The sequence below is a fragment of the Poecilia reticulata genome, linkage group LG4 (genome assembly GCF_000633615.1).
Source record: "Poecilia reticulata strain Guanapo linkage group LG4, Guppy_female_1.0+MT, whole genome shotgun sequence".
Lineage (NCBI taxonomy): Eukaryota > Metazoa > Chordata > Actinopteri > Cyprinodontiformes > Poeciliidae > Poecilia > Poecilia reticulata.
The window spans coordinates 6,611,586-6,627,059 of record NC_024334.1 but is presented as its reverse complement, the minus strand read 5'-3'; the positions used below and the strand labels follow the sequence as shown (position 1 = coordinate 6,627,059).

Genomic DNA, 15,474 nt, shown 5'->3' with positions numbered 1-15,474 from the left:
GATACTTGAAGATTGAATAAAATGTTATTGTGGAGAAAAAACATATAAACTTCCATATGAAACAAGTGAGACAAAATATTTCCGTTCAAGAATATTTGACTCCTTCTGTTGTCGATGAGTTTCTTGTACTTTAAAAGTTGGATGAACTGAACATCAGAATATGACAAACCTTTGTAATATGTTTTTGAAGGTAAGCTTAGAATCTATAAGGAGTTTTAGAAGGATATTTAAAGTCATCCACATTTATTGTCTTTTCTCTCCTAAGTCTGTTAAAGCATCATCATGTTGTTTTATTTTCTTAAAAAAAAACATTGTTGCCATTTCACACATATAATGTCAAACAAGAGTGATTTGGTTATTTTACCACMTTTGTTAATCACCAATTATAACTTTGCTGTTCCTTGTTCACCCCTTATATATCTTACATTTGGACATCAACTCACCCACAACAGTCAGTGCTCCGTCAATAAAACCAGGCTAGAYAGAGATAAAAGACTGTATSAGTCTATGTACGGGGTTTCCCTGCMGCAAGGACAGAGGATAACATGTTTTCATGAGTAATCATAGGCAGAAGCACCAGAMGGCTGCTTATTCTGTATTAYTCCTCTGCCTTCAGTTCATATTAAAATGTTAAAGTTAAGTGTTGTGAAAGTGTTATCTTTGGAGGGCACAGAWAATTTATTCTCTCTAGAGAAAAAGTCCCGGTTCACGCAGTGGCCTGATGGGAGGTGATAAAAGTAACATTGTTCCTTGATTGTGCTGTAAAATGGCAATATATGCCTGGAAAATATATAATACTGCTCCTTCAATACCGTGAGCACAGGATGGGCTGATGCCTATCTTCAGCATTCACTGGGGAGAGGTTGTAGTTTAACAAAGTGTCAGATAAATTAGTTACCTCCCGTGCAGACAGTGAAAGTTACTTTTAGGACTGCAAAGCTCTAGATGCTTCCAGTTTATGGCTTCTATTTAACTTTTTAATACACACACTAAGCCTGATGATTATATTTCAAAAGCGAATTATCTATTAAGTTGGTAAGACGTTATTGCTTGTTAAAARAAAAGTGCAAACAGCAAAGGCAGCAGGCTAGGATTTACCGTAGTCACATTGCTTTAAATAAAAGCATACGATAATGAATATCCTGAGTCATACCAGCTAAAACCGTTGTGGCTTTTGACACCCCCCCCTCTTCCCATTTAATATAAAACCACAGGAACCATTTAGAGCAACAGAGGATGCACTCRAGGCTGGTAGAATGGTGACGCCTGGCCACATGAAGGCATGCCTGCGTGGCTGTGACTGCAGTGCCAGTGTTTGTGGGTCCTGGAGAGGAATACTAGACACACAACAATGCTCTGAATGTGCTTGAAAAGGACCCATATGCCAGGGTGATAACACCAAGGGTACCATCTGGCTTTTCTTTCTTTTTTTTTTTCTTTTTTTTTTGACACTCTTCGTAAAACATCTAATTTAAAGCCACAAAGAAGTTCATGTTGGACTTTTCTGGAATGCACTTAAAACAGGAAGCAAWGTCAATGTTTATGAGAAATTCCATGACTCATAGCTTCAAAAAACATTAATTATGGAGAATTCATCAGTGTACTTAGTTTCTTGTACTTTACAGTTTTTTTTTTTTCTCCTAATACACATCTGAAACATGTAAACTTTTCCCATTCAACTCTTTTTTTGCTTGGARACCAGACCAAAAAAAACAAAAAACAGCAAAAACACCATTTGTACAACTGTAAAATGTTAAGATATTTTCACATCAGAGAGACAATTAGATGTTGACTGTATGATAAAAAAAATGCAGAGTAATTTACGACGTATTTTGCTATTTCTCTTTTCTCCATCTTCCCCTGGATTAAGAGATTCTGCTCAGTGTTTATTAATTTACAAGTCAAATCACTACCAGTGAAACTTTAATTAGGCTTGTAGATGCAATAGAACCAAAGTATCTCAATATTTCTTTGTTGAATAAATACAGACTAGCCTAAAATATTTAATCCAGTGTTGTCCAACGTTGGTCCTCAAGGGCCCGGATTGTGCATGTTTTAGTTCTCTTCCTGGTTCAACACACCTGGATTAAATGGTAGCTTGTTAGCAGGTCTCTGCAGAACATTGACATGCTGAGGCAGTAGCTACCCACAGGGAGAGAACTTGTGAAACATGCAAAAATACCGGCCCTGAAGACTTTGAACAGCACTGCTTTAATCAAAGGAACTGTACAAAGTACAGAAATCCATATTCTGCCAAGCAAAATTTGTGTTTCAGTTACTTATTGCAATTCAAGCAACTCAATTAACTTTATTTATGTAGTAACCGAGGTCAGTCTCGGTCTGACGACCACTTTTTGATGGTCTCCGTCTCATCTCGGACTCGACCGGGTTTGTACTCAATCTTGTCCTGGTTTTAGACATTGGGGATTCTGGATTTCTCTTCAAGACCATTCCAGACCACAACTGTGGAAATATCACTAAAATGTCTWAATTGTTTTTTAATATGAGGGACGTGGACAAATATCATTGCTAATCCTTGTATGGTTGCTGGGAAATKGTGCCTAAAGTTGGGATTTTTGCTATGAACTGTTGTAATGATATTATTTTTACTGTCATTAATCCACCCTTATTAGTTGTGTATAAGACACTGKTGAATAAATAGTGCATTTTTGGCATATCTACCATTTATTCCATCTTAATCTGAATTCCCTGGTTGCTATTGTGGGAAGGTTTTGTGTTTGACTCTGGTTGTTGTTTTTGTTACAAAAAAGTTATTACTGTTCTTTACAAATGAAAAAAAAAATCAATCACACTCAAAAATTAGTGTGTATACTGTGACTGCAAATGCATGATAGAAATATTGGTTGCAACTTAAGACTAGGAAGAGAAATTTACAGTGTACCAAATCCTGAAAACTAGACTATAGCAGTTCTTAAAAAGGAAACACAAAGAAAAGTAAGCTAAGTTTAAGTAATGTTACCATAACTAAGTAACTAAACAATATTCTCTCTTAGCATTACTTCTGCATGGCTTCACATAATAAAATAGTAAATGGCCTGTACCTGTATAGGGCTTATGAACTCCAATGCACTTCACACTATATTCAGTCATTTATTCACACATGCACTGATGGTGGTAAGCTACTACATCGTAGCCACAGCTGCCCTGGGGCAGTCTGACTGAAGGGAGGCCGCCATGCACCAGTGCCACCGTGTCCTCTGACCACCACCAGCAGGGTGGTTGAAGTGTCTTGCCCAATGACACAACACCAGAGATGGATGGAGCAGAAACTAGAACTGGCAACCCACCTATTATAGGACGAACTCCTACCACCATCGCCCACCAACTGATATAGTTTCATAGCCACTTCTTCAGTCTGCATTTCGCCTTCTTTGATTAGTCTCTGGCTGCACAGTGGCGCAGTTGGTAGAGCTGTTGCCTTGCAGTAAGAAGGTTCTGGGTTCGATTCCCGGCCCCGGTCTTTCTGCATGGAGTTTGCATGTCCTCCCTGTGCATGCATGGGTTTTCTCTTGGTACTCCGGATTCCTCCCACAGTCCAAAAAACATGACTGTCAGGTTAATTTGTCTCTCCAAATTGCCCCTAGTTGTGAGTGTGTGTGCATGGTTTTTTGTCCTGTGTGTCTTTGTGCTGCCCTGTGACAGACTGGCAACCTGTCCAGGGTGACCACGCCTCTCGCCCGGAACGTTAGCTGGAGATAGGCACCAGCAACCCTCCCGACCCCATTAGGGACAATGGTGTAAAGGAAATGGATGGATGGATGGATGGATGATTAGTCTCCCTGATTGTAAAAAGACAACGTTTTACACCTGGTGCTCCTTTCTGGACATTTGTAAGCTTAATCAGATATTACATATTCATCAGTCTCACATTTTTTTCTTATAATTCTATGCTTAAATAAAGTAAGTTATCCAACAAGGAAATTTCCACTATCCATACCTCCACATCTGCTCTGACACAGAAAACCCAACAAGTGACATCATTCTGCTTTTATAAGCTATTGGGACCAGACATGGGGAAAGCAAGGCAGACTTGCTTTGAATTCTAAAATGATTTCATCTTTGGTAAGACTTGTGCAAGTCTTACTATAGCTAATTTTACATAGACTAAATTAGAACCTGGTACACTTAAAAAAAAGTTTAACTCAAAATGTATTAAATCTTAAGTAGTGATATAGCAGTTGACATTTTAACAAAATACTTCAGTCTATAATCGAAAAAAAAGTCCATGTGTTACTTTTAACTAACTTTATAAACAGCAAACTGACATTTGGAGTTTTAAGAAGCTGCATGGTAAGTATTCACAAATCAAAGACCCTCTGATGGCAGCAGATGTACTGAACAGCTGTGAGGTGTGAATAAACTCCAAATATAAAGAGTGGGCTGATTTTCAAAGTAGCAATGTTTTCGTCTGCTACACAGTTAAATCATAAATTTGTTGTCATTTTAAAACACATCAATACGCAGGGTGGACCTTGCTTATCATCTAGAGTCTGTTAAATAAAACTCATTAGTCAAACTGGGCTTTCGGTTTTAACTTTTAAACTATTAAAACACATAAAGAAAACTCCTACTTTGTTTCTAAAACAGACATCTAGTTTAGATGTTTTTTTATCTAAACTAGACATGTATAATTTTAGAGAACTTGATTATTCATCTCTTGCACTGTAGTTGTGTAAACATGTTTATTTTATTTTTCACTTGTCTACTACCCATGTTCTACCTTAGTGTACTTTATGATCTAAGATAATATTTTTTGTTAGTTTTTTTTTTTGCTTCAGTGGGCTCATTAGTTCTCGGAAGAACTAGTGAGCCCACCAGTTCCAGGTATTGAAGCCTATGGAACAATTACAATGCCCCGTGCTGCTGGCCAGGAGGCGCAGGGCCATCTTGGCTTTCCGAGAAAGTATGTTTCAGTGCCTCTAATGGTGCAAGTATGAGCATCGTCCAGTTTTCYTTTTACAAATCCAAATACCTCAAACTGTATGGTTCAAAGACTCGCAATATGAACTTTTGGATGCAAATATATTTAGAAACTGAGTATAAGAACTTGGATTTTCTGCAAGCTTCCACATCTGCAATCTTTTAATTACATTAAAATGTGTTATCGTTCTGCGTGGACAATTTAATTATCAGTGTTCATGGTGGAAAAGGAAGCAGACACAATGAACTGTTGCTATCGGTGTTTAAAGGTTGAGTGCTTATTTATAACCGGAAATAGTTGGAGTGAGGGTCCAGGATTCCAACACATGCGTGGGCCTGTACAATTACTAAGAGGAAGTGCAAGTTCCCTTCATCTGGGGAAAGAACGTGTGGTTCAGTGCATTGCATAGCTATTTTACCTTATTATCTTTGTTATGACTGCRCCAAACTGATTAAGATATGATAAAGAAATTCATGGCTTTATTATAAGTAATAGCATTATAATCGACACGAGCAAGTCATGTTGGATGGCTTTATTCTTGCTTAATGTACTGTGGGCGATAAATTACTTGTAAGCAAATGCTCCTGTTTAGACGACTGCTTGCTCTGAGGAGGAAGTTGCTTATTGCCTTGACATTKGTATGTGCCTTTCTGTTTGAACAAAGGTCAGGGTCACCACCTCTCAGTGCATTTTTGTTTAACCACCTCAGTCGCATAAATGAATAGGATTGGAGAAGCCGATAAAAATGCTTGACATGACAGAGTAATGAATGAAAGTCTGAATGTGACCTCTGGGACGTGGGGTCATAAACACTTTATGCCRTCTACATGCAAGAGTAAAAGCTGGAGGGAAAGCACAGGAGGTAACGGCAAAAATATTTTCTGCTCGCTTGGGAACAAAACAAGTCTAATGGGGTACATTGTGACGAAATGTGTTCACTTGACAACTAAGCTAAATCAGATCTCTCAAGTTATTTATACATTTTCAAATTTCAGCAACATCCGATCCTTTGGAGGATCCTAATTGATCCAGTGGAAATCTCAGGCTTRATCTACGCTGTTTATTTTTAAAAGTWCATACAGGCCTGTGGCATCCCTGAAGTGAACAAGTAAAAACAAAAGTTGTAGCATTTTTTTTAGCTTGATGAATTTGCTATGGAGTTGGAAGAGACGTCTCCCTTAAACGTGGATAGTGGGTTTTCCAGAAAAAGTGAAGTGGATAAATGGGTCTAACCCACATGTAATGAGAAAGTAGATTACTCATGCATATAGGCATGAGTCACAGCCTGCTGCAAAGCCTCCATAGCCTTGGACTGAGCATAGTGCAGTTGGTGTACTCTTCTGTCCAAGAATAAGTGCAAAACCAAAGCTGAGATAAGCCCAACACTGGGGAAGCAAGATAAGACCAGACATTGTCCCTCTGCAGAAGACAAATGTGAAGTCTAACCTCTAAAATTTAACAGTATCCAAGCCAGATTCAGCTCTGTAACCACGTCCCATCTTCCTTCCTTACCAATTTCAAGAAAAAAGGAGCATATTCTTCATAATATGGAATATTATTTAAAAAAATGCATTTCCATACCACAAAATTAAAGGAGTGACCAGATGATATATTCATACCTCTTTGTCTTTTAGAAAGAAAATAAAATTGAACCATGCAGGAATTCCTGGGAAACCAAATCAAGCAAGTTGCAAAGAATAACTTATAATGAGAAAAAGGGTTTCCACTAAAGATGTCTGCTCATGCATTAAATTGCAAACCTGAACCTTAAAAACTCCCACACAAAAATGTCTTAATACTTTAGATTATGCCAGTCAAAAACTCTGAAGAAGATAATGACTTCTTAATCCTTACAAGGACAGTTTTTCTGCAGACTTTTAAGACCGGTACCATTAGAACAGAATTTAACAGGAGTTCTTGTGGCATATTTCTTATAGTGCATTCCAAAATATTGGATTTATTTGGAATAAGTAAAACCCAGCAGTTTTGTTTTCCACAATAAAGCTGAATCCTGTTTGTCTATGATGCTAGTGTTGCTTCTCTCCATATGCATGTGTGAGGAAGATGCTGAATTTCCAGGTACTTCCCATCGAAGATGTACGTAAGTGGTAGAACACACTACAAGCTTTCTTCACACTTCTACAACAACAACTTGTAAATGTGTAAATGACTTGGAGATATGTTGTCCTTGTTTTTCAGTATTCCTGTTATTGCAGCTCACTAAAGTTTTTCATATAAACATATAAGATAATTACATGCAAACTTAGTCAAGTAATCAAAGATGTTTTGGAAAAACACATATGAAGTACAGTAAAACAAGTCTAGTCTCACAATTTACACACGTAGCATTTCATGTGACAAAATGGCACCTATACTTGGATTTCAGTAGTAGTTTTATCCAAAGTGGTGGGACTTGAAAATAGAATGGTTCCAATAAAACCAGTTTGGGGATTTGTCTTTAGTGGTTGCCAGAGGGTAGTGGTGTGCTCTCAGGTGCTCTTAGACGCTGATGCAGCCACCTGTGGTTTGACTCCTGACATGTGGACTTTGCAAGTCTTTTCCCTTCTTTCTCTGTTCATCTTCCTGTCTGACATGGCCACATTTTCTAGGGCCATCAAATCTTTAAACAACACTAAGCTGATTAGCAGCTAGCGTTTTATTAGGGATGTAGTAGATGAAATATTTGACAGTCTATCAAAGGGAAAACAAAGAGACAACACAACACATGCACTGGGCAGACATAGAAATGATTAGATTATACATCTCTCCAGTCTAACTACAGTGAAGTTTTTTTGATGTGTAGCAAAGATTAAGGATTAGTACTGGAGCTTAGCTGTTGAGGTCCTATTACCTGTCAATTGCAATACATAGTGCAATTCTGCACTATGTATGTGACTTTTGTCACATTTATAAAGAAAGCAACCTGTCAGAAGAGTGATTTTTAATGTCGCTCTCAAAATAATGACCCTTGGCTGAAAAGTCATGGTTTTTCGGATAAGGAACTAATGAGGAAGAAGTAATCAAAGATTGGCAGTGATGAAGCACATGGCATTTGAAGGAGCAGGTTTCAGGTGAAAGTGTACACATTCAGAAGGCTCCAAACAAAGGGAAGTTCTTTTAGCGTGGAAGAGCAGTGTCATCCATCTAAGTATTGATTTGATTCAGTCACAGTTGCCCTTTTAAATGGAAGCTGTCACCTGTCATTTCCTGCTATTGTGATAATGAGGACCTTAAAACAAAAGGGAGAAGCAAGTCATTTGATGAAAAATGTGCTCTATATCATTTGAAGTAGTCTCTGATGGAAGTCTGTTTATTATCAAGTCAGCAGAGGAAGATACAGTTGAATCCAGATATTTATTTACACTTCATAACAAGATATATATATATATATACTCATACTTCTTCAGAATCAGATACCGCTTTTACATAGACAAAAATTGAAAAAGTTGATCAAACTAAACATTTTTTTCTATCCTACTTCCAAAATGCACAATTCATTCAATCACTCAATTGACTTTTTTGTAAAGAGTAAAGCTGGGTACCCTCTGAATCATCTCAGATATATATATATATATAAATCTTGAAATGCGCTTTTCGAGTCTGTGTTGAAGTGGTTCTCTTGTAGTACAAAGGTCCAGTCTGTTACCAGCAACAGGTCTGACCACAGCTCTGGAGACAAGTTTAAAAGCAAAACCTGAGTAAACACAGTGCTCTTATCTCGAAGATATCTGCTGACTAGCCGTGTGCTGTGACACAGTCCTTCAAACAAAACTGCAACATATTTAAACATTTACTGGCAGTGGAGAAAAAAGGAGGGGCTGTAAGCCAAATGTTGCAATAGCTCTTTCATGCCAGAATAGTTTTAGGGCGCCAGAAGCTAAATTAGTTTACAAGTTGATGCCTTAGAAAAACACTAATGGAAACATAATCAAAAACACAGGGGCTAACCCATCATGTTGGTGAAGCCATGTGTGTAAATCTTAAATGTGCAGATAAGGAGAACTCCAAAAGGCTGTGTTAAAGACAAATAGCCATCACATTTCTGAGAGGCAGTTTGTAATTTAGGCCATCATTAAAAAAGACCCCTGGCTCAGTAGTCAGAGGTGCTCTATTGTGCTTTTCCTTTTGTGGTGATAAAGGAATTAGTCCAAGTATTTGTCTAGGTCCAGACCATCTAATTTAAGGCTTGAGGCAGGTGTTTTATAAAGTCAGCACATGTTTTGTGTGTGGAGTCTTTTCTGCAGTCTGAAATCAGAGGAAGCAACAGATTAAAGAGACCTAACACTTGTGGGACAATTAAACAGTTGGTATTTTCACACACATTTTTTGTGGAAACCTATTTAAAATCTGACAAACACAAACAGAACAACACAAAAAAGTCTTACCTTTGAATAAGTTAGGACAATAATGAAGACATCATCCCCAATAAAAAACATAGAAAACTACATTTTTTCAGATTTAAAACGTGTCTAACAGTATTTGTTTGTGTTAACTTTAGATTAATATCTGAACATTAAGTTGTTTACATTAACTTCCTTTATTGACGCTAATGTGAACATTATAAATGCAAGTCAACTATAAATGTAGACCCCGCTGTGTTTTTCTATATTTACAGTAAATCCATAAATATTCTATGAGCTTTCGTCCTCATTCTCTGGACACACTGTTGAGCACAGAGAAACTCAAAACATCTGTATTCCAAATTGACTAAAGACTTAAACTAAGCAGAGCTACTTCAGGCATTTTCATGACTTTCAGGTTTTAGTGACTCGAAGTAATTTGCTGTCATAAACGGGATGTTTTTATATTTAAAACTCAAACATCACATTAAAATGACATGTGTAACTGTAGTCTAAAATTATCCTTGTCCAACATCACTCGAAGCAGAGAGCCTCTCTCTGTGGTTTTATACTGTAGCCGTTCACATCGATTGGCTCTATTCCGCTTTCTCCTCTCTTATCCCATCTGCAATTCTGATTCCAGCGCTGTGCAGCCAAGTGTGTCCACTCCAATCCCTGACAGGTCCTTTGAATTTGCACAGGTAGCCTTTCAAAACTGCGGAGAATGACGGATGGCCAACATCCCACACTGGTCGAGTACGCTCATGTTTAATTCTGTCTGCAACCTTTCTTTCCAGCCAGTCATCCAGCTGCTGAGCCCAGGTCCCAGTCTGTGCCACCCAGGGGACCTGAAGAGAGCTGTGGTTCTGAGAAGAGGCCCTTTCTGTCCATCACCTTCAACATTTCCCTCAGCAGAACATTCAATTTATTTTATAGCTTCACTCCACTTGATAGCACTGACCTCCCAGATCCCTTGGAGAGTAATGAGATGGCAGGACTGATCTGAGCGTTGAGACCGCCCTGCTCGGATCTTCAGGAGAGTCGCCCTGTAATAAAAAGGGAGAAGGCTGAAAAGGGGATTAATTTTGTTCAAGCTGTTTTGTGTTTTCAAAAGAAACTCCTCTCAAACCCCAGAGAACCTGCAGTAGTGTCCCTTCTCTGATAGGCATGTGTGATCGGTTCGTCACGCCCGTGATTCATCTTTAAAGCTAAATAAAAAGGACAGGTTGCAATGCAGAGCTGCGTCTCGCATGACAGCATGTCCCAGAGTTGACTCAAAATGTCAGCAAGGAGCAGAACTGTTTAGAAAGAGGTCAGATTTCAATTAGAAGAGTGCCATGCTGTGGCCAGAGGAAGAAAATGCACCCATTGAATTCGTGGAAACAAAACACTTTTTGAAAACTTTGGCTTCAGAGATTTGGAAAAGTTTTTATTCATTGACCAGATGACATAAAAAGCATACGAAACCTCAACATTTAGGCCTATGGGGGTTGCGTTGGCAGTGAAGCTACTCGATACTTAGATACAAACAACAAAAAAGTAGAATGTATTAAAGATAATTAACAATTAACTAAAGCACCAATTTTAGCCGGTCACGTTCATGATAAAATGTTTAGCTTTTGTCCCTCATTCAAAAATGTGTAATACTACAAAGTCAATGAATAAATTTGTTTTCTCTATAGGTTTTAGTAAAACTTTAATTGAATATCAAATACTGTATCTTATTTCAGTCATTTGAGACGCACACCACCGATCTTTGTTTTTACACCAGCCTGTCACTCACACAGGTCACAGCTGTATTCCTTCCTGTCCCACTGATTAACAAAAACATTAATCAGACCTTCAGGTGATTACTATGTATAAACATCATTGATACTCCATGTGGCCTTGATGTCAACATGTTTCCCTGTGTTTATGTCAGAAGATGGCCATGTGTCCTTCACCTGTGCATAAGCTTCTCGCTGGACAATTACAGTGCAACCTTATTCCGAGGAGAGAGAAGCGCGCGGTGGCAGAGTTAGATGAACAGAAAAAATAGGAGACAGTTAATGGCAGAGAAACTTGGAAGTTAAGAGAGATAAAGTGGAAGTGAATAGGGAAGAGAAACGTAAGGCAGCGACAGAGAAAAGCTAGGAGTTAGGCATGAGGAAGTGGCTGAGAGCGTAGAAGATAAAGAGGAAGATAAATCTGGCAGAGTTTGGAGTCCTGGAAGAAAGGAAACATTGAGTAAGACATCTGCGGTGGGCGAGGACAACTGTGTCCTTTTGAGGACACAGTGGCAACGTTTGAGTCCTATCTATCAGAAACTAGTTGCATTTAGTTTCCTCCTGTGTCTAAATAAATTCTTTGGTGCTTGACATATACATGGGAGAAAGCAAGTCTTCCCATGAATGTAGCAGACTGTCAATAGGGCTGTTTTGGGAAGAAAATCAATTTATTAAATCCCAAACTCAGCTGGGCTGTTGAATCTCAATGATTCTCTTTGGTGTTCTTGCAAATAATGTCTCGACAGCACTGAGCCATCAGCCCAGTCTGAGGCACTGCTTCAGGCTTACTGCAAAGGAATGAAGCGTAGAGGCAGCTATAAATATCCCATCTGTCCCGGCAGCAAACACAATTAAACTCCATTTGAAGTCTTCAAAAACGCAGGTCAGAAAAAATACCTGCTGTTATTAGTGTGGTATTGTTTGAGCTCAGAGTTTCCACTGCCTCTAACGCAGCATTCCATGGGATTTTGTGTAGCAAAGACGAGAACCCGTTTGATAAGAATCAAGCTCATTGAGACAATTTAAGGCTGTTGTAAGGGAATTTTTCTTCCTAGATTGATCCCTTTGAACTGGGGAAATTAGCACGGAAACATTATTTTCCACTCCATTCCCCAAAACAAATGGGTAAACACATAAAATGTGCTCTGTCTGTCGACGAACAAAAGAAGCATGTGGAGGTCTAGGAAAATATCAGGAAAAGACCGAGAGGAAAATAAACTCCATTTAAGGACTGAAAGTCTTGGCTCAAATAAAAGAGAAACTTGTATTTTGATTACATTTGATTTGATGACTGATAATCATCATTAACTCAACTTGTGTGTGTGTGTGTGTATTTATTTATTTCATTTTTTATTTTTTATACTGTGTCACATCTTCATTTTAACTTGGAGACAGATCTTTGCTTTGGTTTTGTTGGTCATTTGTGTTGTGTGCTTTCACACCCAGGAATACTTTGTTACTGGGGTGGTCTGAGATCTCTTTAGAAAAACACATTCCCGACCCAGGATCCTGATTTATGAAGATGTGGTGATATCATTCGGCACCTTCCAGGGCTAGCCACCTCTGCCCACCCTGATTATTAGATTAATTTCTTTCTTTTTCTGGAACATCTGGAAGCCATAGCTGTGGCTAACAAGGGCTTTTAAAATCATGTACTACATCAAGTGAATCATACCAGAGGATATTTATAAGGCTGCTGGGACAGGAAGCTGTCATTCAAAACTCTGCATCATTTTTTCCTTAACTCTTGGGAGTGTGTGATTTGTTCAAAAGTTCATCATACATTGGATTGCAGGGTTTTTCTATACCCACTCACCGTATTTAGACAAAGCTTAAGAAAACATCTCATAATTCCATTTACAATACCTTTAAAAAGTATTCATGACATTTTGTTGTTTTACAACCACAAGCGGCAATGTGTCTTACTGGTGTTTCATGGCTGTTTGCTACAACATGAAGTAGCACATAAGAAATAATAAAATAAGCTAATGATAGCGACTGTTTTATTTTAAAAAAGGCTTCAGACTGCCTTCACTAATTAGTGCGCACTGTCTACTTGTGTGTTGTTTCATTAATACAGCTGATTTGTGAAAGTGTCAGAGGAAGAATGTCAAAGCAGAAAGCCATTACCGAAAGAAAGGAAAATAAATCCTGTTTGCAATAAACCTTGGACAGGACACATGAAACATGTAGAGGGAGGTGCTCTGCTGGGATAAGACCAAAACTGAACAAGCTGTATATGTGATGAGAATGTAAAACAGCGCGCCACTCCGACTTTACAAGCTCACTTTGAAAAGTGGTGGCAGTATCATAGTGTGGGGATCCATCTCTTTGATAGGGATGGAAAAGCTTTTTACATTGGATGGAGCCGATTACAAGAGAGTCCAGGAAGAAAGCCTGTCAGTGACTGCAGAAGTGTTTCTTCCTCCTCTGCTGTCTTTGCTTAATTAAAACTAGAATATAAGGAAGAAAGATTAGAAATTATCTCCGTTCCACACCATTTCACTGTTCGCTACTATCAGCTGCTAAACTCAAACTTAAATACCTGCTGGAGTAGATAGGCCCTTAAGAAACACATCATAATCCTGAAATACAATTAGTCTTGAATTTGAGTTGATAAAAATGACTAAAAGTCTTAACTTAGTTACCATTTTTCAAGAAAGGAGTCAAAAGATTTTTCATCTACACACAAGTTTGAAATCAAAGCTGCTTATTTGCTCAATTTTCCCTGCAGTAAATATGTCATTACTTCTTAAACAAAAGCCAATGCAAAAACACAGCTCTAATGATGCAAAGAGAGTTTGAAAATAAAATTAGCTTAGAGTGGAGGAGAAAAGTGCCCAGCCTCGTTCAAAGCTCTGAAATAAATAGGGCAAAATTTAATACTCGAGGAAGCAGAGCTTAATAAATTAAAGCTATAAACAAGTCAATTTCCCCTAAATTAAAACTACTTTGCCATTTTTTCTCAATAGAAAGAAATACTGCAGTAGAAATAAAAATCTACTGATGACAACTTGACAGTTATTTGAAACACCACAAAATGTATTTTTATAAGTTTTCAGACCAGATCAATGTCGCGTTATATAGCCTCTCAGGCTCTAGAGTTTATCTTTGCATTCATCACAGTGTTTCACAATAACAACCAAAGCATAAAATCTCATATTTTGGGCCTGGGGCCTAAGCCTTCTGGACATTTGTTGGGGTATGACAACTCCCAAGTCTCTTGGACATTTTCCAGTGATTTCTAAGATTTGCTGATAATCTAAGGCCAACATCTTAAAGTCTTTCCTAAGTAAATTATTTTTCTTTTATGGTGTGTTCACTGTTTTAGGGGAGTACTGTTAATCCATTCAGACCTGGGTTGTTTTCTCTGCATTGACGCAAGCAACCTCAAACTGAGCTGCTTTCTATACATTGGCACGGGACCAGTGAGTCGAATACTGGACTCTCATTCCAGAAGTCTGTGTGATTTTGCTTTTCCCTCATCCCTTTCTCTCTGGCATACTTCAATTCATCTTAAATGACCTCCACTTTGTGTCATTTTCTCCAGGAATTTCCTAAGTACTCATCTTCCTGATCTCAGTTCAACTTCCTTGAGCTGGTTATCAAAGCAACACTTGAGGCGCCTGCCTGCACACCACTGGACTCACCTCTATATCCTCTGGACAGTTAACTCCTCACAATCTTTACCAGGACAAACAATTGCCTTGATCTGTATCCCTGCAGCCACAGGCTCCCTGTGGCTGCAGGGATACAGGTGCTTTTAGTTTTGCACAAAATGAAAACTAATTCCTTTAGTTTGCATTAGGGTTTTAGTCAAAGACAGCTGTTAATATCTTATTTTTCCTTTTGGGATTAAGTATTTCAAATGAAATTGAATTAACACACAAATTAAATTGACTTAACACTAGAATCTGATTTTATTTGTATTGTATTAAAGAGGCAGGATTATGTAAAATCAACTTAACATTATGACATCAGTGAGCTCTCATTACCTAAGTCTTAGTCATTTCTATCGCTTTAATCTTAAATTCTCTGTCAAGAGTCACAGTTGGAGTGGCCATATTGGTAAAATAAAAATAAATAAATAAACCCAAATTGTTAGTGGCTATGAATATTTTGACCATGCACATTTTTTAGATGAACTTTCAGATAAAAACATTTTTTGTAAATGCTACTTTTAAGATTGTATATCCGGTGATAAGCAGTGGTTTTCATTTTAATATTTTGTGCAAAGCATTTTGTTGTTTTTATCATTTTGACATAGACACATAAATGTAATTATTATGACATGAATTAACATAAAATTGCATGCTACAACAACTAAATGAAAACAGACTTCAAAGGGATGTTTTCATAATGCAAAAACTATATGAGTAATGCTGTATGCATTGCACAAAACTATGCAAGTCTTACAAACTATATA

The 15,474-nt window shown here is 37.9% G+C and overlaps 1 long non-coding RNA gene across 5 annotated transcripts in view; it reads left to right on the top strand.

The window, feature by feature from the left end:
• Positions 1–15,474, top strand: part of LOC103463463 (uncharacterized) — a 122,578-nt gene that overhangs the window by 88,669 nt on the left and 18,435 nt on the right. For 3 of the 5 annotated variants that reach the window (XR_533518.1, XR_533515.1, XR_533514.1), the window contains 2 exons: positions 9,926–9,983; positions 10,080–11,628. The exons of 1 other annotated variant lie outside the window; for it this stretch is intronic. This is a non-coding gene — a long non-coding RNA (uncharacterized LOC103463463). Of the gene's footprint in view, positions 1–9,925; positions 9,984–10,079; positions 11,629–15,474 lie in introns of those variants that run through there. One more of the 5 variants, XR_001776503.1, reaches the window with a different exon arrangement.